A 25,028-nucleotide genomic window follows, 5' to 3' on the forward strand; every position below is an offset into this window, starting at 1 on the left:
ATTCTATACAATTTACCATATTGTTACGTGTACATAGGCCTACATTATAATAGTTAGAATAAAATCTTACTGGGATTTTTCGTTCACATTTTGATGAATAATTCAAAAACGATAGATCTCACTTTCTGTGAAACCAAGGTGCTTATAGTTTACCTCCTTCGGCATCAATGTACAGTATGTTTTTGGTTGCTGTTATATGATGTTTTCAATTAAGATTAACTTTATGATATCATGTAGATAGATTTTTAAGTATTCAGTGAAAGTGTTATTCAAACCGATAGTAAAGTGACAACCATATAAAATGGACACAGCTCAAACTCCATGTTCTCGTCAGGAAATTACTTCACGTTTTATCTAAATTAAGACAAGTTGCTTATAAAACTTCCAATACAATTGAAAAACGATAAGATAATATTTTATATAAAAAGTATAACCATGAAGATAATATACGTTTACATTTATTAAAAACTAGTAATTGTAAGGTGGAAATGGACAAATTTGTGTGGAGATATTACATTGAAACTCGGAGAAGTGTTTTCTTCTATTAGACCAACCTTTTTACTACATATTCGAGTAAACTTACATATGTATGTTGAACAATCGGATAAAATAGCTGAGATATTTAAGTTTAACCGTAGTTTTTGCTGAAATTAGCATGTAAATTCCACATAATGGCAATGAGATGTCATCAGTAAATATTCTTTTAGACATATTTCACATTATCTTATTCCCAGACTTAGACTACAGCGTCCTAGGGCTACAACCTAAAAGATACTGGTCACTGGACGGCTTACTGGACAGCGTCCTATGACTACAGCGTAATGGATACGTCACTGGACAGGCTTACATTATCTCTGGACAGGATTTATCAAGCTAACCGCTTTCAGTTACTATTGTGGATCTTACGGATATCTAGAACAAATAGTGTTTTTAATTGTTTACGGTTTCACTTGTAAATAATGTAGTATTTGTAAAGAGGGTGCACTTTTACCGAAAATGAGTAGACAGAGGCCAGACCATCACAATGTTGTAATTTACGGCCGACCTGGTAGAAGATGGTCCAAAACAGGTGGCAGGTTTTGAAGATATCTACTCTCCTGTATTTAACATATAAATGTAAGTTCTTAGAAATTCTCAATACAAAGTTCCAGTTCTATTGAATATTCCTTTTCTGACTCGTCAGTTCGGCATACCTGGATATACATGTACATTACTACATAACATTATTTGTATAATACAGACATAAACGTAGATAGTACTTCATTTGGCAGAGTATAACTGATTAATTAATTAAGTCATTTTCGTATTAGCAGCTTTGATTTTTTTTGGTAAACTCTCTCATTGTTTTACATTTTTAGCATTAAATAGTTGTATTATAATTAATTTGATAAGTATCAAAGTTCTACTAGAACACAGGGTATGTATATTAGTATATATCCATAATAATGGGCACAGCCCGTTTGAAATAAAGCGATATGTTTTGATAACATAAGTTAAAGCGGTTGATAAAATTGTGCGAAAGTTGTTTGATACTTTTTTGTCTATCCTTGAGAGTAAACCAGCCTAATCTGAGCGGAAACTGGCACACTTTCTTGTTTAAGTGGTCGGAAATTATTCTTAGTATGATTTTTATCCTAATATACCTCTTAACTTTTTATCTAAAGCAAAGGAGGGCAGCACAAAGCCAGCCAAAATGACGATTTTACATTGTCATCCGCCACCCAATTGTCATACTTATTCAACTATTTTTGTAGTTTTATTATTATGTCTGCTGTATATATACATTTATATTAAATTATGTATGGATAGGTCATCGACAATAAGTTAATAAATTAATTGAACTGATACATTTATGATGTAATTTGCAAATCAATAGATCAATTGAACACATCTCACTATTTTACTTTAGTGCGTGATTAATCAGCTTACAAAGTACCAATCTGTTCAATTCTTTATTCACTTTTGGCATAACTGCCAATTAGTTTTTACTAACATCCAAACAAAGTACACAATTCCCCCATTTCGCCTTCCATACAATTTATACTAAGCCTATTATTTCTATCAATGTTTGATCAAAGAGCCATACCATGCCGTGTGCAACTTTAGTATTTGTTTGTTTTATTAAAAATGTAAATACCCACGAACGCGTGTTTTAATTTTTTACGTTATTGGCTTGTGTTTATACTTTCATATATCTCTGTGTTAATAATATGTGATATTAACGTATATGCTTTGATTTCTATCACCCTACATTATTGTACATCACTAGCTAATGGTACAAGTAGAGTTTTGTACTAAATACCTCTAGGTGAAATTATTGTATATCGAAATGAATGATTTTAACAGAGATAATTAACGCAAATATTAATTAGAATACCTACAGTGATACCGATACCATCAGGTTTTTCACAAAACTGAAAAAAATGCATTTTGTGTTTATCCCAAAAACGTTATGTAAAACAACTCATTTACTATGTGGTTTTAACAATAACTTTTAAACTCAAAAATGCTACACCGCCATTGAATGGTAATTTGTATATATTAAGACAGGAGCAAACGAATCAGTGATTTCTGCAGTAACAAAAGTTACTTACTTTACACTGTCAACGTCATTGAAAAGTTTGAGCTTCTTATTTTGCTTCAATATTAAAGTATTTAAAATAATTAATTGCATCCCGAAAAATCTTAATGACATCCATTTTCTTTTTCTAAATTGCTGTAAAACCTTATCTCCGGAAGTGGGAAGGGATAAAAAATGATGATAATTGTATGCTAATTAGATCGTATTGCTCTGTTCACCTATTACCCTTTTAAAATACATTCGTTTTGCAACTGCCTTCAAAAATGTTATACCGTATTTGTTGTGATTTGTTTTTGTTACTTTTTTCCTATATCTTCAATTTAAGTTTCGATCAAAAAAAACCTTCGAAATGTAATTATATATTTGTTCTGTATTGTCCTCCATTTGTGTATGTTTTGATGTCTTCTTCTCCTAGTCTACATCCACCATCAATAAAGTGATTTGATTTTGTCACATTTTCAGTGTTGCTAAATGTTATAAAGCCATTATGGTGTAGGGGAGAGTACTCGAATCATGGAACATCTATTCATGCAACACCGCCAACAAAAAGTAAATAATTATTTTATCAATTCTTTTCTTAAATTCAAAAATCGTTAATGCCCCACCGTCGACAGAGCATAAATGATATTCTTCATTTGAAAAATAATTGGTGTTTAATCGTGTATATATATGCCTAATTAAAACAAAAAATAATATAAAATAATTTATTTCGCCTTTGGTGCATGCGCAATCATTACTTCATTCCATATAGGATATAGTGTCACGGAATTTTTTCGGGATGCAATTAATTATTTTTCATATTTTTAACTTGAAGTAAAATTAGAAGCTCAAACTTTTCAACGGTGGTAATGGTGTAAAGTAATTAAAGTAACTTTTGTAACTGAAGAAAAATACAAAATCGTCTGTTCCTGTTTTTGATAGTGAAAAAATACCATTTGTCAGCGGTGGAGCAATTCTTTTCTTAAATTCAAAAATCGTTATATTTACCGTCCCTGAAAAAATTGAGCAACTCATTTACCTTATAAGACAAAGTTACGAAAATATCTAATTGTGTCCTTAAAACACTTTGAAGATGTTGGACTTTTTTTCTTGTTAAATACAATACTGACTGTGCATGCGCGTTAAGTAAAATAACTTAGTATATATCATATACAGGTGTTGAACAGATTGACCTATAAACTGAAGCAATACCATTTATTGTTCAAACAACAAATGTTGATTTTGCCATGTCGGTGATATGTAACATCGTTTTCCTTTTTACCATTTTGTTAAGACTAACGATAATGTGTGAAAGATGAATGCCGAGATCGTTAAAACCTAATGAACTTTAAAAACGTTAAAAAAAGTAAAGGAAAAAATGCACACACAGTTATCTTTTTCACAGATAAAAATGTACATGAATTTTATTGGAGTCTCATCTGTTGTAATTTTCTTACAATAGACCAAAATAGCACTTTAAAGACCCATTCCGAAATAAACAGTAAAAGTTTCTTTAAAAAAACCACCCAATACTAACATCAGAAAATGTATATTGATGACATAATATGAGGTAACACCACCAAACAATGCTAGATTCTCTGCGTATCAGGGACGTTTCATTTGGCTGCTTTGCCGTCTGGCGCAGTAATAGTAACGCGCGGTGATTAAAGAAGAGGACACGCGTTTTGAAAATTAGCATTTAGTTTATTTTAATGAAATTATTCAGAAGGTGATGGTATGTGAAGTAATAACACAGCAAGCTAATAACTTTTACGACGTTACAAAATTATAAATTTCGTTTTACATTCCTATTACAAAAAATGTAACGCTGTTTCGGAAAGAAAGGTAGTGACCTTTTAAAGGTAAATCAATGCTATTTAAAAACCAAGTATAATGCTATCAAATGTTACGTATGAATTTTCGTTACGATATTATTTTGTGAATTTATAAAGAAAAAAAAAGAAAAAATATCATCCACGACAAACCAGATTATTACGAGGACGGGTTGAAATATCACACAAGGGGCAAATACATGTACTTAAACAGATTTTGTTAGAAAGAACATATTGTAGCTTCAGATAGAGTATAGATAGAGCGATAAAAACGTCCGTCGGTGTTCGCTGCCTTGTGTACCATACATAAATATTCCGTCACCACGCGTACAGCTCATCCTCGATCTCATCTCTACAGAAGTGACAAGTTCTATCTTCCAAAACAAACATCATTTATTTCTGAACTGCTCAAATATAAAATTTACTAAAAAATATAATGAGGAAAACATTTGGCAATACTATCAGTTACCTGCGTAATAAGGATTGTCTATGCCCATGCAGTTTGATAAAAATAAATGCTATCTAGATTTCCCTGACGATATATTGGCTACAAGTATGTAACTGTGGTTGAAAAAGTCACACGACCCCTTGGTTATTAAAAACGGTATTTATTCCACTTATTTTGTAAAGTTACAAAAGATGTGATGTTTTATATCTGTTTGATAATTTGTGAAAAAATACTCGCTCGTGTAAGATACATTCCATGCACAACAACTACTCGTTGTGTAAAACTACTTTTCAAATCAACCTCTTGTTTTGGTGGGAATTTTTATCTGAAGTTTCGCTTGATAAAAACTAGCGATCCAGTAGGTATTTTCATATACCAGATGCACAGTCATAATTGTAAGCCTTTTGTTTAATTTTTGTAATAATGCTAGATCTGCTATAGAGTTGTCTCCCGTTACCCACTGTTTTGGGCTTTGTCCTGTCAAATCGTATTAAAGTGATACAATCCGGACCGTCGACACGAAATCTGTTGTTGATGCGAAAACAATAGACTTTATTCCATCTGAATAGTAGAAATAAGACTATTTGGTTAAGTGTGTTTTTATCTGTCAAAAATTGAAGAACGTGCTTATGGACGTACGGCAAACGGGCTGCCGTTATAAAATTATGTCAAACACACACGCTCCCGTTGTCCTGATGCACGTGCGACGGATCGGCTGCACGGACACGCGCAATACCCTTTTTAGATGTACAAAAAATTGCGTGAGAGCCAGTGTATATTGCCAAAAGCAAACTCATCCCAAAGTTAAACTCTTTTACCTCGACTTTCAGAGGACTAATTAAGAGGATTGAACTGTAGTAATCCACAAACAGGATCTTAGTCTTACAGTCTATTCTGGACCTCGTAATTAATTGCGTGGAAATCTCGAAATCCTGCAATTAGGATAATTATACAATGTTCTTAACTGGTGCTAGTGAGAGAAAAAATATGCCAAAGTTATGTCGGATGTTTTGCCGTCAACAGAAATCTAAAATATGGATAGCATGCATTATATTCATTTCTATGCATAAATGTTGTTAAAGGCCCACTACCTTTGGGAAACAAAAATTAAAAGTTTCTTTAAAACAATAATAATATACGAAAAAATATATTAATAGCCTTAGAAGATTTTATAACACTAACCAAATGCCAGAAAAACCCACTAAAGTATGGTGGCTGATTACGGCCATCTCGTGTTGTTGTGTTGTCGCCTTGTCGTGTTGTCGCCTTGTCGAGTTGTCGCGGTCTCAAACTGCGACAACCCGAGATTTAACAGTTAAAATGTCGACTTGTCGCGTTTTCGAACCGCGACAAGTCGACAACACGACAAGACGACAAGTCGACAACACGACAAGTCGACATTTCAAACACGCTGATTAGCGCGTTCAGAATCTCGTGTTGTCGCGGTAAAATGTCGACTTGTCGTGTTGTCGAGTTGTCGTGTTGTCGACTTGTCGTGTTGTCGAGTTGTCGACTTGTCGCCTTCCTGTTACTCATGCGCAAATCATATGAAATAGCCACTATCTTTGAATATAGAAAACTGAAGTCAGTGCTTGTACCATAGACCATATTGGTGGCATATTTCTGCCATCGAGTTGCCGACTTACGACTTAATGATGTCGACATAATTAAGGCATTAAGTCGACATCATATCGGAAAATGTCGACATAAACAGAAGAATATGTCGACTTACCACATGAACCTGCCCACATAATGATTCCAAGATAATTATGTAGAAAGTCGGTAACTAGGCGATTAATCGTGTTTATGCTCGGGTGTGACACCGACTTGTCAGTTATTGATGTCGACATCTAAACTAAAAGATGTCGACATCTGGTCATGAAAGTGGAATTCAAAGGCCATCCTTTCATAGGGCACTGTGTATATGCAGCAAGGCGCCATACAGCAGGGTTCGACGTTGATTTTGTTAATTCAGAAAAGTTTTTTATATATTTGATTACAAAATTAAAAATTGTGATCCTGCATATCCCGGCCATGCAGCTGTAGCCTGCGTGTACGTACACATTGTAGCTGTTAGTCCGAGCTGAGGAAGTTAGAGTGCAAAAGGACTCTGCTTTGTGCAACGAATTTCCATCCTCTTGGCCATAATCATTTATTAATATATATAACCGTGGGTTGAAAATTTGTTTAAAAGCTGTGTGTGTGCTTTGTGGATTAGCATTCGTACTAAGTCCATGTGGTACATACCGTACTATACTATATTACAATAATTTTTTCAAGATTTCATTTTTTTGAATCACGAAAAATACCAGTTACGTAATTTAAAAGCCAAAAAGGTCACAGTACAGATACGCAATACCCATTTGGAAACCAGCTTTACTTGTTAGCTTGCCCTGTCCATATATATACATAAATATTTTACATCCCTCGATACACTTATATAAAGGCACAACGAATTTTTGTTACGGTCTTAATGGCCAGATTCAACCTTTGTGCTAAAAATCCTCCCGCGGGACGCAGTTTTAGCTCCAAACTCGGGATATATCTGCATCTATTTTTTGTAGTAAAAACGTAGTAAAAAATGTCACGTGCTTATACCTCATTCATGCCATTGGCCGTAATATACAATTGTATTATGGGTAACTAGTGATCACGTGATTGTGTGCTTACTTCCAAATATGGTGATAGTTTGCTTGCCATTTCTTCGGAGAAATTGATTTATTTGAAAATATTTAGACTCCAAAATGTTATTAATATTGCATGCATATCATTTTGACTTGCACATATGTATTATTTTACGATAAATAATGATCTGAAATGAGTTATAAAACTGTCATTTTCACGTTTTGTAAATAAATGATATAATGCGAATTGACCAATTCAATAGGTCTAACCGTCTAATCTAGGATCAGCGAAGATCGGCTACTCCCGGCTAAATTCGTAGAATTCTAAAATTATATTTATATATATTATTACCTGCTTTAGGTTTCAGAACATATACATGTACATATAACACAGAGAAAATAAGATCTTCTTCAAAAGGCCTAATTATGTATAAATACCAGGTCAGAAAATCACTCTATTTGGAAGTAAACACACACTCATATAACCACTAGTTACCCACTAATACAATTCCATATTTATTTCGGCCAATGGCATGAATGAGGTATAATCACGTGACTTGTTTTACTACGTTTGACTACAAAGAACGCGTGTTTTGTGCCATTATTGGGAAAATCCCCCGCGGATCGTGGTTTCATTTCCACCATTTGAAACAGAAGGCTTTAGAGTAGACTTTGATTGTGAAACATTGATAAATTGAAGATTACATGTTGTGCCATGGCAGATGTCAAAGTTCATGTATATATACTCGACAATTACTTGAAACATCATCTAATAAATTTGTGTTGAAATTATAATTGATGTTGACCAGGAAATGTACCAGTCTAAATTTTGGTTGAATAATGCATGGAAAGTGAATTATTCAAACACTCTGGATATCGAATTTTTAATCATTAATTTCTTTTGAACTCGGGACTTTTTGGGTGTGTAATTAAGGGAAAGTTGATAACTTTTTTATAATATATGTACCCTAATTTTCTTTTGTTGATTTACGGACCTGAAAGATACGGATTATGCGGCTTTTAACTTTTCCACTTTGTGGAAAATCCTTCAAATCGGATTTATCTCCCTTGATTAAAATGACAAACCATGTACCTTTGCTATGTTATAAAGTTTTTTTTTAATTTTTTTTTTTAAATTCAATAATGAATGCAGATCAAATATATTAATCAAATATGTGTATTAATTTAATTTGATACATGTTTGTTTTGCTGAAAATTTGCAAAAAAAAAAAATAATATCAATACAAAATATTCATGATTGTAATTTGATTGTTGTTGTTTTTGTACTTGCTGTAAAATGAGAAAAACCGTGTTGTGGAGAAGAAGTTTGTTAAAATTAGAATTTTTTACAAATGGATGAGAGTTGAGAATGTCTAACAGTCACCTGAATTCCGATATGCACAGTTATGAATAATGTTTTGCTTTTAAACAAACAAATAAATATGTCTCCTATATAAACTATGGTAAAGACCCTATCCCCTGGGGAAAATTCCGAGACCCCAGGGCCATGAAATTCACAATATTGGTAGAGGGCCTTGAGACCTGCCATGTACATAAAGCACATAAGCCCGTGTTTTCTTAGTATATGTGTACATATGTATTAGATTCCCAAAAAGCTAAGTGGGCTATGCGGAAGCTTATAACTATTTGTTTGGAAATAATATGGAAAATAAACTATGATATGATAGTATTGCTAACAATTTCAAATGGTGGAAATGAAACTACGATCCGCGGAGGATTTTCCCCATAATTGTACAAAACACGAGTTCTTTGTAGTAAAACGTAGTAAAACAAGTCACGTGACTATACCTCATTCATGCCATTGGCCGAAATAAATATGGAATTGTATTAGTGGGTAACTAGTGATCACATGAGTGTGTGTTTACTTCCAAATAGAGTGATTTCTCTGACCTGGTATTTATACATACTTTGGCCTTATTTTCTCTGTGTTATATGTATATGTTCTGAGCCCTAAAGCAGGTAATAATATATATAAATATAAATTTAGAATTCTACGAATTTAGCCGGGGAGTAGCCGATCTTCGCTGATTTTAGATTTAGACGGTTAGACCTATTGAATTGGTCAATTCGTATTATATCATTTATTTACAAAACGTGAAAATGGCAGTTTTACAACTCATTTCAGTTCATTATTTATAGTAAAACAGTGCATATGTGCAAGTCAAATGATAAGCATGCAATATTAATAATATTTTGGAGTCTAAATATTTTCAAATAAATCAATTTCTCCGAAGAAATGGCAAGCAAACTATCACCATATTTGGAAGTAAACACAAAATCACGTGATCACTAGTTACCCATAATACAATTGTATATTCCGGCCAATGGCATGAATGAGGTATAAGCACGTGACTTTTTTTTTTACTACGTTTGACTACAAAGAACGCATGTTTTTACTACGAAAAATAGATGCAGATGTATCGCGAGTTGGGAGTTTAAAACCGCGTCCCTGGAGGATTTTTAGCCCAAAGTTTGAATCTGACCATTAAGACCGTAACAAAAATTCGTTGTGCCTTTATATAAGTGTATCGAGGCAGAGATTTACATTTAAATCTCTGATCGAGGGATGTAAATATTTATGTAGGCCAAGCTAACAAGTAAAGCTGGTTTCCCAACGTGTATTGTGTACCTGTACTGTGACCTTTATGGCTTTTAAATTACGTCACTGGTTTTTTTCGGGATTCACAAGAAAATACAACATAAAAAAAACTTTTTTTATTTTATTTTTTTATTTTTATTTTCATTCATTCTTTTAATATAGTATAGTACGGTATGACTACGTGGACTTGGTACGAATGCCAATCAACAAAACACACACACAGCTTTGAAACGAATTTTCAACCCACGGTTATATATATTAATAATTCGTTGTACACTTCCTTAGCTCGGGCTAACAGCTACGTACACGCAGGCTACAGTTTCATGGCCGGGATGTGCAGGATCACATTTTTTTTTTTTTTTTTTTTTTGAAATCAAATCAACGTCGATCTCTGCTGTATGGCTTTTGCTGCATATACACAGTGCTCTATGAAAGGGTGGCCTTTGATTTCCACTTTCAAGACCAGATGTCGACATCTTTTAGTTTAGATGTCGACATCAATAACTGACAAGTCGGTGTCACACCCGAGCATAAAACACATTAATCGCCGAGTTACCGACTGTCTACATAAATATCTTGGATTCATTATGTGGGCATGTACATGTGGTAAGTCGACATATTCTTCTGTTTATGTCGACATATTCCGATATGATTTCGACTTAATGCCTTAACGATGTCGACATTATTAAGTCGTAAGTCGGCAAATCGATGGCAGAAATATGCCACCATAAAATTGCAATATTTTCTAATTTTCGGATTAACGGGCCTTCGAACTATTAGGCCTTAGCGGTTCAAGTGACCTTAAAATTAACAGATGACGATAACTGCGTACTAATCAGACGGCGTGACCAGACCATTATTACACGATTATCAAATGATAAACAAATTATTGAAATTCATAGTTCAGAGAAAAATACTTTGACAACTCTCGGTAAAGAAATTGCTATCAAATTTCTTCATCTAGGTACAAACACATGCACACAATTATTTTCATTAGCAATCCAATATGGCGAGTGTTATCCATTGTTTGCGCATGTGTACAGGAAGGCGCGACAAGTCGACAACTCGACAACACGACAAGTCGACAACACGACAAGGCGACAACACGACAAGTCGACAACTCGACAACACGACAAGTCGACATTTTACCGCGACAACACGAGATTCTGTACGCGCTAATTAGCGTGTTTGAAATGTCGACTTGTCGTGTTGTCGACTTGTCGTGTTGTCGTGTTGTCGACTTGTCGCGGTTCGAAAGCGCGACTAGTCGACATTTTAACTGTTAAATCTCGGGTTGTCGCAGTTTGAGACCGCGACAACTCGACAAGGCGACAACACGACAAGGCAACAACACAACAACACGAGATGGCCGTAATCGGCCACCATACTAAAGTGAAATGTATGTACATTGTTCAAACTAGCTTGCTATCCGCCATTAAATATTATGGTCGGACGGCTTGTATGCCTAACCCTGGCTCTTGCCAGTGTAGTAAAGAAAGTTTTGTCTAGAACTACTCAAATCGCTCTAGCAGTAGCGTGCTAACGTTATTAGATGCATGTTCTTGTCTAAATATAATTTCACCAACTCCTCAGTGGTTATGTCTTCATTTTTAACGTACATATGTACATGACTTTGGCTCGGGCATGAGTACAGCATACATGTTATACCTGCTTAATCGTATTGATCAACGATTGTGAATTTCAACAGTATCAATTAAAATACTTAATAATGTCGTGGAATTTGTCCATATTTCTTGTTATATGTTTCACAAGGAATGTAGAACAATACATTTATGTCATGTTTTGCTTCGTGGTTATATAACATAGTTAGCCCCAATGAATTGTCCCTTTAATAAAATGTCAGAAAAGTCGTTTTTATAATGTGAACTATTCAGAACACCATGACAACAAACAGCTAATAATGGTGGATACGAGATAACTATTTTATGGTGGCATATTTCTGCCATCGAGTTAATTTAGGTCGACTTAGGGTAACTCAACTTTGACTAGATAGTTATGTCGACAAGTCAAGTTATAACATGATTAGTTGAGATATTTATGTCGGTAAGATGAGTTTTAACACGACAAGTCCACATATTCATATTGGAAAGTCGAGTTATACTATCGCGACTGACTATCGTGGATCTCGTCGTAATAAAGTAAGTCAATTTTCCAGGATGTAAGTCGACTTTCCGTGATGTAAGTCGACTTGCCGACATAAATATCTCAACAACTCATGATATAACTCGACAGGTCGACATAATTATCTCGGCAAAGTTACGTTACATAACTCGACCTAAAATAACACGATGGCAGAAATATGCCACCATACTATTTAAACAATTGATAGATCAATGTCCGTGACGTTTCGATCCGCCTTTGCCATAGTCGCAATGTCGCAGCGACTCCGCCACGAGTGGGTTAATGCACGTAACAATAATTTACATTTTCGCATTGCATGCTGATATTTAATGTTCTTTTGAAATTGAGCGAGTTATGTCCCCTGTGTATCGCGGTCTATCGTGTGGATGCAACAGAAAAATGGTCACAATCAACAAGCATATGGTTGTCTGTTAATGAGTAATCTCGCTGGCTCGCTATCCTCTAAATATCTCCGACATGGAGGCTGCCGATGGCGACAGTTGACACGTCATCAAAAACGAAATTAACACCCGCCATAGAAGTATTGTCAGTTGTCGCCTTGATGGACCGTCCGAAGGTTTTGGGCTGAGATCAGGAATTCTCGTTTCAGCACTAACCATTGATTTATAACATCTGTAGAAGTCATTGTTTAGCGTCTTGCATTAAAAATTGTGTTAATTGTGTTTGGAAGAAATGTTATCAAGTTTTAGTATCCAACATGTCATGTAACATGTGTCAATTTAAAAAAAATATATATATATTATGAATTTATCAGATCATTCGACAACAAAGAGACTGTGTAATTTCAACATGTAGAACGAATATACTATTATACTACGATCCTTTGGAGATTTCATGTCCCGTACTTTGTAGAAACTCTAATTAAACATATGATGCTAACTTACTTTAACATTACCGCCATGTTCATTTGTTCTTCGGAACGCTTCTCGATTTATAAAATAGGTTTTTTTTTCTCGACCGCCGAGTTCATACCCTTGATACTACATGTATACTTGATAATGTTGGTTAAAAAAAATCGTGCAAGGTCCCTGTGGGTATAGTAATGCGGTAGACCAAGGTATTTGTCCCAGCAAATTGACGTTTTTTTCTCACATTAAGAAGGCTCTGGGCTCTGTCCCCTGGGCGAGACACACCAAAGTCTATAAAAGTGGTAGTTTCTGTGCTCCTGCTTAGCGCTCAGCAAACTTGTCAGTATAATGTGACCGGGTGGGGTATGTTGCTTGGTGTCTTCGGCGGCATGCTTCAGTGATATAGCACTATAAAAAGGGCAACAGTTCCACTATACAAGATGACACAACACGAACATACCGCAGTCTCCCAAAAGACGCACCTCGCAATTCACACACGCTGCACACTGCATACATGTTTGCTCCCCCCCCCCTGTCTCCCTTGCCACCCCCACCCCCAATTCCTACGCCCCTGAAAAGGTTTCTTAAGAAATACACGGACCTATTGCTTATAGAATAATCCATTTTCATAATTATTTTGGCGCCATTTTGAAAACGAGTGCTTCTTACGCTTTGTAGAGAGTCAAACTATCATCTTTTTACTTCAGTGCAGCAAAATACGGCGTAATATGTTTAGCTATATATAAATCTTTTGGGTGGTCACTGTGATGAACAAAGTAAGTATCTAATTGTGAAATTATAACCAGTCGGTCCTTTATTTTTACATTGCTAAACAACATAAAGCACACCGACCTATTTCTATATACCTTTTTTCCCTTTTTAATCTGCGTGATATTAAAGCAAAAGTCATCAAATCCTTTTGTATGAAACATTAGATCTGTGAAAAATTCTGAAATAGAATATTTTGATCTTAGATATTGAAATTAAGTGGGTAGGGTCAACGTACCGGTACTATTCTGAGTATAATTATACTCTATATAATGAATTTATTAATTTTTGCAAGCAGCAATTTGGGAATCAAACAAATATGAAGTTACTACCATTAGATTGAAGTTACTACATTGGTATATTTAATTCCACAGGGACCTCGTACGAATTTCTAACCAACAGAAATTCGTGCCAGGTCCATGTGTTTAATTCATAATTCAAAATATTTCAAAATCAAGCCCCACAATTATATGAAATAAATTTTGTTTGAAAACTTTTGTGAATATCCGCTTACGCGGATTCCGATTCACACAGTTTGCAACAAAATTTCTTTCATGCCTCGATGAAGTTAAAAAATTGTGACATCGATGCTTAAAATGATTTTTATTTCATTTTCAACTTTCGTATAAACTTCTATTTTCGAAAATCTGAATAAGACGTAAAGTTAATTATAAGATCAACTTTGACTTCTTCTATAATAACTACATATGGCAGACCAAAAAACGGAAAAAAACGCTGAGTATGCGCTTTCACGGCAGGACAAAATCACGTGATGTGATGATGCAATTACGCACAGGTACATGTAGCTACATGTATGCTAGCAAACACGGGAGCTGTCGGTGAATCCCAGGACGACAAGAGGGTCGAAATCATCACTAGATTGGCATGAGGTACCTTTAGTTCTCTACATGTGGAATTAATCACAGACATTGAGATTATATAAATGTATTCTAGCTAGTTCTTATTTCTGTGTCATGGTGCAAGTTGTTTAAGGATCAGGTAGGGAAAGATGCATGGATTCGTCATTATAAATAGATTACCCTATCTAGGGTGAGGTCGTCTGCCCTCCCAACTTTTTTGTTTAGTGGGAGTCTACTTAATTAGCAGTGTTCAACTACCAAGAGAGTTTCCTGTAAAGCCGACAGACAGTCATTGAGCCGAGTTCAGTTTTTTTGAAAATCGTACTACTACTGATTCCATTAATTCCATTATATTAACATATTTGTTATACCATTTCGGAACATAACTCCGTATGTATGCATTTAAAACCAAAAATCTAATAAAGATTAATTACTTAGAACATAATTAGTGTACAGAATTGATTAATTCTGTATGAAAATGATGTAAAGACTCCTAGAGAACATAGTCAGTCCTAAGATCCAGATCTTAAATAATGTAATAACTTCATTATTTGAACATGAGGGACTGTAAATTAAATGTAAATTTTTAGCATGCATTCAATTCTGTTATTGCTTGACAGGAACAGAAGAGTTTTTATTGAAGAAAATGTTGACCTACTGATCAAAGCCTGGTGAATCTTCAAGTACAGAGACATGAAGTTGGGTGAGTGAGAGTTATGTAATATTTTTATGGTGATTATCTCCCCCTTCTTTTACAAGGTTACTGTGTTTTTTTGCTGGGCATTAAATATACCTTTATGACAAAATTATTCAGTACACTGGTATACATGTACATGGAGTCGTTATTTTGACAAGCATATCTACCATCCTTTTGACTGCAATTATGGTTGATGTCTGGTTATGTATAATTATATCAAAACCAAACTGTTATAATTCATTATTTTTGTTCAGTTAAAATGTATTTTTAAGATGTTCCCAATGCCTGCTTTTGCCAAAAAAAAAATAAAAAAAATCCCGATTGGGTTAGTTGCTGCCCACCCAATTAAAATTGTTATAAAATACTATATCTGCAGTGGCCAACTGTGTTTTCAACACATTTTGAATGAATTCTGTATGCATCATATTTTATTAGAATTTGTGTTCACGAACACATCCAAACTATACTTGGGGTCAAAAATCGTAAACTGATGATGACTGAAGTGCTGAAGCAAAACGGCTGTATATTTATTTTGGACTAGTTAAAAAAGCCAGCCTAGTAAAAGTTTGGGGTTTACTAGTCCAAAGGCCCAGCAGTGCAAAAAGTTAACGTCACAGACTGTATTACTAGTCCAAAGGCCTAGCAGTGAAAAAAGTTAACGTCACAGACTGTATTACTAGTCCAAAGGCCTAGCAGTGAAAAAAGTTAACGTCACAGACTGTATTACTAGTCCAAAGGCCTAGCAGTGAAACGTTAAAAGTATTAACGTAAGGCTAGCAGTGAAAAAGTTAACTGTTATCACAGACTGTATTACTAGTCCAAAGGCCTAGCAGTGAAAAAAGTTAACGTCACAGACTGTAGTTTGCAATATTATCCTAAATCACAAACATTAAAAAATATCAGGATTATAATGTTTTGTGGATATTACATTCCAACACATCATTAAGAAACCATAGGATGAAAAAAAATATTATCATGAACTTGACAGATACAATTTAACTAGCCTTACACTGAAAAAATGTCATGATTGGGGAAGTTACCTTCCCAGTACCTAAAATCACATTATACAAGACTTCAGCAGATGGCCCAACCATTTCATCTTCTGGAATCATTTAATACATGTCTTTTTTTTGCTGTAAAATCTAATTTTGTAAAGAAAGTTGATGACTTCAGAGTCTAGGTCCCCTAAATGTGTTTTTAAGGAGTAAGAACAGTTTGGTGTTTAAGTTTTGACGTGGTTGAAATAATTTGCTTTGTCTATCAATTGTCTTTGGTACATTTCAAGGTACTTTAATGGCATACAGAGTACAAATTCCACATTTATTAGAAATCTTTTGTTATAACATATTAGAAAGTGTAGAATTTCACAAATAAAAATCACCATATGCAATTTAAAATAATTAGTAATTCAAAAACCATTTGTTAGGGAAGTCAGCTTCAAGTCAGGTGTCATTAAAGAGGAATCAAATCTCCCAAGATTCTGGCACACAAAAAACAGGAATAATTATCAAAAGATATTAAAAACTAATTATTCACAAATTTGAACTAATTATCTGAACTCGCAACAATGACACCTGCTGTTCACTTTATTAATTCGGGGTTGGGCTTTAAGGCAATTTGTTACTGATGATGGCTGTTCATTTTATCACCAGGGTTTGCAGTGAAAAATGATCTTTTGTTTTTCTGTGATATTGACATTATTAATTGATTCAGTTTTGTCTTCATTCTTATATAATTACTCTGATTCAGGAGGATTCCATTATTTTTAGACTGTTAAAGCCGTGATAATAGTAGAAACATAGTTTGCTCAAAATCATCTGGAGCAAGTTGATATATAATTGATTTACTATATGTATCATTAATTTCAGGGGCCTATAACTTTTCAATTGGGAAAACACTATATTTCATCTTTCTTGAAACATGTACATTTTAGAGACTTTTTCTTTATTGGGAAAATATTTACATGAAAATGGGAAAATACAACAAAATTTCAATATGGGAAGGAGCCTTTATTCGGCCCAAATATAACTAAAAAATCACTTTTATCATTTGATGAGAACATGGACCAGAACTTGTTTTGAGTAACCATGTCTCTTCAGAGGTGTCAAGCTTTGACTATTTTAGTACCTAGCTTTAAAGCTGACCATTATAGACTTTATAGTTTAGATAAATTATACGACTAAGAGAATAAATACTGTATAATCTAACCAAGATGGCTGTGAGTATCAAACATTAAAGTAAAGTAATAATTTACGATTGTTGTTAAGTAGAGACTGTCACCATTGTAATTATGTCCAGTCCATTAGGGAGCAAGTAGCCCTCATTAGGGATCACTCCCTAGAAAGGGTCGTCAAGGTCAACACAAATCAATAAAGAGATTCGGAGACAACTGGCCCTATGGGGTCAAGAGAACATCTGTGTCTGTTCCCTCCAGGGTTATTTATTGGGGGAGCTATAGGTTTAGGTTGAGAAAGGTCGAACAAAAAAAGAATAAAATCTGCTAGGGATAATCAAAAGATCACATGGAATAATATGGTTGCCTCCCTTTATTATAAATCTTTAATGCATCCAGTAGAGAGAGAGTAGTCACTGTCAGGTCCTAAATGCAATGATCATACAATCAAATAATGAGTTTTCCATTATCAAAATCTGGTTGTCCCACTATTCCAGTCACCACTAATCAGGCTGCCCCACAATCCAGTCACCATTAACTGGCTGTTCAACAATCCAGTCACCACTAATCTGGTTGTCCCACAATCCAGTCACTACTATTTTGACTGTTTCACAATCCAGTCAACACTAAAACTGGTTGTCCCACAATCCAGTCACCACTAATCTGGTTGTCCCACTATCCAGTCACCACTAATCTGGCTGTCCCACAATCCAGTCACCACTAATCAGGCTGTCCCACAATCCAGTCACCACTAATCTGGCTGTCCCACAATCCAGTCACCACTAATCTGGCTGTCCCACAATCCAGTCACCACTAATCTGGCTGTCCCACAATCCAGTCACCACTAAATCTGGCTGTCCCCACAATCCAGTCACCACTAATCAAGGGTTGTCCCACTATCCAGTCACCACTAATCTGGCTGTCCAACAATCCAGTCACCACTAATCAGGCTGTCCCACAATCCAGTCACCACTAATCAGCTTGTCCCACAAATCCAGTCACCACTAATGCTAATCACCACTGACTGTCAAACAATCCAGTCACCACTAATCAGGCTGTGTCCACAATCCAGTCACCACTAAACTGGTTGTCAAACTATCCAGTCACCACTAATCAGGCTGTCCCACAATCCAGTCACCACTAATCTGGTGTCCCACTATCCAGTCACCACTAAACTGGCTGTCCCACAATCCAGTCACCACTAATCTGGTTGTCCCACTATCCAGTCACCTAATCAGGTTGTCCCACAATCCAGTCACCACTAATCAGGCTGTCCCACAATCCAGTCACCACTAATCTGGTTGTCCCACAATCCAGTCACCACTAATCCTGGTTGTCCCACAATCCAGTCACCACTAATCTGGTTGTCCCACAATCCAGTCACCACTAATCTGGTTGTCCCACCAATCCAGTCACCACTAATCTGGCTGTCCCACAATCCAGTCACCACTAATCAGGCTGTCCCACAATCCAGTCACCACTAATCTGGCTGTCCCACAATCCAGTCACCACTAATCAGGCTGTCCCACAATCCAGTCACCACTAATCAGGCTGTCCCACAATCCAGTCACCACTAATCTGGCTGTCCCACAATCCAGTCACCACTAATCTGGCTGTCCCACAATCCAGTCACCACTAATCTGGCTGTCCCACAATCCAGTCACCACTAATCTGGCTGTCCCACAATCCAGTCACCACTAATCTGGCTGTCCCACAATCCAGTCAACCACTAATCTGGTTGTGCCCACTATCCAGTCACCACTAATCTGGTTGTGCCCCACTATCCAAGTCACAACTAATCTGGTTGTGCCACTATCCAAGTCACCACTAATCTGGTTGTCCCACTATCCAGTCACCACTAATCTGGTTGTCCCCACTATCCAGTCTACCAGTTACTAATCTGGTTGTCCCACTATCCAGTCACCACTAATCTGGTTGTCCCACTATCCAGTCACCACTAATCTGGTTGTCCCACTATCCAGTCACCACTAATCTGGTTGTCCCACTATCCAGTCACCACTAATCTGGTTGTCCCACTATCCAGTCACCACTAATCTGGTTGTCCCACTATCCAGTCACCACTAATCTGGTTGTCTCACTATCCTGTCACCACTAATCTGGTTGTCCCACTATCCAGTCACCACTAATCTGGTTGTCTCACTATCCAGTCACCACTAATCTGGTTGTCCCACTATCCAGTCACCACTAATCTGGTTGTCCCACTATCCAGTCACCACTAATCTGGTTGTCCCACTATCCAGTCACCACTAATCTGGTTGTCCCACTATCCAGTCACCACTAATCTGGTTGTCCCACTATCCAGTCACCACTAATCTGGTTGTCCCACTATCCAGTCACCACTAATCTGGTTGTCCCACTATCCAGTCACCACTAATCTGGTTGTCCCACTATCCAGTCACCACTAATCTGGTTGTCCACACTGGTTGTACTATCCAGTCACCACTAATCTGGTTGTCCCACTATCCAGTCACCACTAATCTGGTTGTCCCACTATCCAGTCACCACTAATCTGGTTGTCCCATCCTACCACTAATCGGTTGTCCACTATCCAGTCACCACTAATCTGGTTGTCCCACTATCCAGTCACCACTAATCTGGTTGTCCCACTATCCAGTCACCACTAATCTGGTTGTCCCACTATCCAGTCACCACTAATCTGGTTGTCCCACTATCCAGTCACCACTAATCTGGTTGTCCCACTATCCAGTCACCACTAATCTGGTTGTCCCACTATCCAGTCACCACTAATCTGGTTGTCCCACAATCCAGTCACCACTAATCTGGTTGTCCCACTATCCAGTCACCACTAATCTGGTTGTCCCACTATCCAGTCACCACTAATCTGGTTGTCCCCCACTATCCAGTCACCACTAATCTGGTTGTCCCACTATCCAGTCACCACTAATCTGGTTGTCCCCACTATCCAGTCACACTAATCTGGTTGTCCCACTATCCAGTCACCACTAATCTGGTTGTCCCACTATCCAGTCACCACTAATCTGGTTGTCCCACTATCCAGTCACCACTAATCTGGTTGTCCCACTATCCAGTCACCACTAATCTGGTTGTCCCACTATCCAGTCACCACTAATCTGGTTGTCCCACTATCAAGTCACCACTAATCTGGTTGTCCCACTATCCAGTCACCACTAATCTGGTTGTCCCACTATCAAGTCACCACTAATCTGGTTGTCCCACTATTAAGTCACTACTAATCTGCTTGTCCCACTATCTAGTCACCACTAATCTGCTTGTCCCACTATTAAGTCACTTCTAATCTGCTTGTCCCACTATCTAGTCACCACTAATCTGCTTGTCCCACTATTAAGTCACTTCTAATCTGCTTGTCCCACTATTAAGTCACCACTAATCTGGTTGTCCCACTATTAAGTCACTACTAATCTGGTTGTCCCACTATTAAGTCACTACTAATCGCTGCTTGTTCCATTATTAAGTCACTACTAATCTGGTTATCCCACTATCAAGTCACCACTAATATAGTTGTCCCACTATTGAGTTACCACTAATATGGTTGTCCCACTATCAATTCACCACTAATATGGTTGTCCCACTATCAAATCACCACTAATATGGTTGTCCCACCATCCAGTTACCACTAATCTAGTTGTCACTGTCAAGTTACCATTTTGAAGACTTAATACAAGTTTAGCTTGAAATCTGGATTGCTTCCCTTAGAACAGGCAGATGTGCTAAGCTCATGAAAAAGAAAAAACAAATATCTGAGCATTAAAAATAATTTACAAAATTAAAGAAGCAATAAAAAAGAATAGAAAAATTTGAAACAGCTCACAAAAAAAACATTGTGATTTAAAAATGTGCAATTTTGAGGTGTCTTTGGTAATAATTACCCGGATAAAGTTGTTCCATGTAATTGAGCATGTGAGGAAAAATTCACTAATCTTGAAAATTACATCAGATGTTTTTATACAAATCTGCTTTTCATAGTTAGTTTAATTTTCACATGTTTCTGTCAATGATGTATGGGACCTTGCATCAGTTTTTGCTTTTGAGCAGTGGATTTATGAAAGTGGCGAAAGAAAATTGATTGGTTAGTTTGAATTCCATGATTGTATACTCACTCACTTACACCCCTGACATGATCCTGAGGGCCAATTAGTGTTGACCAAAATATGTCTGTCCCATATCCCATGATTCCTAAAATTAGTTCTTTAAAAATCAATTAGCCATTTTCATTAAAGGTAGGTATTAGTTTGAATCGAGCATTATACTGTAAAACAACTATCTTTCACAGCATTTAATATCGCGATTTCCATCTCAAAATGAATATCAAAATTTGCAGATTTAGAAATGAACAAAACATTTTATAAAAAATTGCTGAGATAAAATTTTTCGCAAATTTACTTGGATTGCGAAATTTCGCGCAAGTAAATTGAATACAAGATTGCAAACAAAATTGTTTAGTACAATTGTAATAGAGAGAGTCAGGAGTACATACAACTTATGTGTTCAAGACATTTCTTCTGTTCACAAATTAAAGATATTTGACCGAATAATTGAAATACCATTTGTGTTCGGTATTAAGATTTAATTTCAATGTAAGAACACTAAGGGTGAGGGTAGGGATTGGGGTAGGTGTATATAGAAAGATGGCGGCTATTACTGGGTTTAAATAATATAGTATATCAATTGTCATCTTTGCCATTTGTGGCCTATGTTACCATGGTAACTGGAAATGTACATTAAAATGTTTAATGATGTTTTAGATGTACAATAAATGGTCTTGTATTAAATAATTAATAAAACAAACGTTTTTATGGTGACCGATTAAAAACTGCATCTCATTGACTGTCAGATGAGGATAGTCAGTGAAACTTGACCAACTGGGCGAAATTAAGTCTCCGAGGCAATAATGCGAGTCATATCAATATTGTCTAGGCAATCTTATTGTCCAGCCATCCAATGATCGGTCAGCCCATTTAGGGGATGTCTTTAATCCGTGATAATTATACCTTTCTCCAATACAGGAATCTTGTTGTGTTGAAATCCTTATTATCCCTGCTGACATTTACATATTCCTCACACGAGTACGACCTGTTATTTTCTCATACTAATTATCCATCGCTGACGGCATGCACACTGCAGCTAAAATGAAAACGATGCGTCACTTTGTCAGCTTGTCTCTTTGTTCCGCTCCAAGGGAGTAATCTATAACTGCTTGGGAGCAATCCTTAATTTGGTCATTTTTCATCTGACCGTTTAAATGGTCAGTATCGGGCTGGAATTGTCTGATAGAAAAGAAACCATTGAAGTCCAAGTTTGTGAGCTTGTCCATTTGTCTTGAGTTGGGGTTTGACAATAGCTGTAGCCTGACCCGACCCCAAGTACAATTGATACAGCTAAAGCTGTGACGATTCTATTAAAGCCTGATTGACAAGGTATTGTTGATCCATATTCCTCCTCCATGAGATTCATTTATATCACAAGAAGATTATTTATTCATTAATATGAATTATCAGAAATTGGATTTCATATGGGAAACTTCAAATGAATTTAAGGATTTTGAATATCCAGGAAGAACTTCTTAATAAAGTACAATAGTTTTCTAATTTCTCATAAGGGGTTTCAGGGATTAGTTAGTTTTCTTAAATAAATGATATTTTTGTTAAGAGAAATAAATGTGTATACTATTATATTTTCACTTTAGATAGATTTTGTGTGTGTATTGAGTACATCAGCAATTAGCTACAGCTTTTTAAAGCGCCAGGTAACATGGTGCAGTTTTTTTCTGTTGTCCAGCTTAATCATGATATATTAACTGCTGATATTGATGAGAAATTTAAATATATTTTCCTTTTGATGACAACTGACATACCATTAGCTCCCTTCCCATGTGAGTTGACCACTGCTGAATTGATGTGTGTTTGAACTGGAACTGGACATCTGCCTGAGTGTTTGTCCCCTAAACCCTGAAGGGCTGAAAGCCTTGTATACATTTAAATGTGTAGAAATGATAAGGCCAAGGCATGATGCATGTCTCCATTCTGTTTTCCCATTGTTTTTGTCCCATGGGATTTGGTCAGATGGAGGGTCATTTGACGGATAATTGAAAGATTTAGATGGCTGTTAGGAAAGCACCAGGGACATTAGTGAGTATTAGGGAGTCAGAAAGGTTCTGACCCCTTCAGGAATGCTTATCAGGGGCACAAGGGAAAGCCATGGAATGAAACTGACATCTTAATACCTAAAGTTTCATAGGCAGTTAAAGTTATAAAGTGTCTCATATGTCGTATAAGACTTCTGAATTCTGAGAAAGTTAATTTGGTAGGATAATGCATTACGTGATAGATTAAGTGCTTTAAATAGTTGAAAACATCAGAGTTAGGGGAAATATTAATGTTTTATAAACCTTGATTTAGCAGCACGATATCATGGAAAAATTAGTTCATAATTCTGTTCAAAGAGTCATTACTCTACGGAGAGTAAAATGTTGAAGACCTAAGTATTGTTATATCATGAAATCTTAAAAACATCATCAATGTAAAATTTGTCTATACTTAATTAAACTGAATATTATTGTAACAGGGTGAGGGTAGTGTGCCACCTGGCGAATTCAGCCCCGCGACCCTGTGGACTTACTGGTCCAACGCTCTACCGACGGAGCCAAAGGGAAATTCCCCCTTAGCATGAAACAAGAAGGTGACCGTATCACTATGCACAATTAAAATCTGCTGCATTATCATAGACAGAGGATTCCGCTTATTTGAATAAGGCATTTTCCAGAAGAAAATATTTGAATAACCGGAGTATTCAAATAGGCGGAGATGGCGTTTTGCACCTCCATTTGACCCTATACATATGCATGTAAACAGGCAATATCGTTTCCTTTATTTGATCTATACATAAATTATTTACACTTGAAAAAAATAATTATTTTCGAAGTTATATATCGATTTTAACTGTTAAATAACAAAGCAATGTTCTAATATTTAGATTCTTGTTGACGTGAGATCGACAGGTGAATCTGTTGGAGAAAAAGCCTGACAATCGAAACCAAATGCAATAACTAAACATGATTGTGTGTTTACATATCAATTCTGAACCTAAATAAAGAATAAATTTACGTATATTTGCTTGGCAAAATGATCATACGATTGTGATTAAAACTTCAAAGGGCAGATCAACTTGCAGTGTTGTTTTGACACATGTGTATGATTCAAAAATGGCGGATGGTGATGAAGCCATGTGTTAACTGGGCCTAAATATGTCTTGAGAATTCTTCCGGTATTGTTGATCGATGCGGCGAACTAGCTTAATAATATTTCATAAAATAATGCATATTCAAGCAGCAATGAAACAACGTAACAAGTATTTTTTTTTATCCATATTACATATGAAACTTGCGGTAGTCATTATACGCCAACTTTGCATGCTT

The 25,028-nt window shown here is 36.0% G+C and overlaps 1 long non-coding RNA gene across 1 annotated transcript in view; it reads left to right on the forward strand.

Moving 5' to 3' along the window:
* Positions 1-14,666: 14,666 nt before the first annotated feature.
* LOC138321253 (uncharacterized) overlaps positions 14,667-25,028 on the forward strand; it is a 106,047-nt gene continuing 95,685 nt past the window's right edge. The window contains exons 1-2 of the long non-coding RNA XR_011208303.1: positions 14,667-14,753; positions 15,344-15,426. This is a non-coding gene — a long non-coding RNA (uncharacterized lncRNA). The remainder of the gene's footprint in view (positions 14,754-15,343; positions 15,427-25,028) is intronic.

Source organism: Argopecten irradians, chromosome 4, assembly GCF_041381155.1.
Source record: "Argopecten irradians isolate NY chromosome 4, Ai_NY, whole genome shotgun sequence".
Lineage (NCBI taxonomy): Eukaryota > Metazoa > Mollusca > Bivalvia > Pectinida > Pectinidae > Argopecten > Argopecten irradians.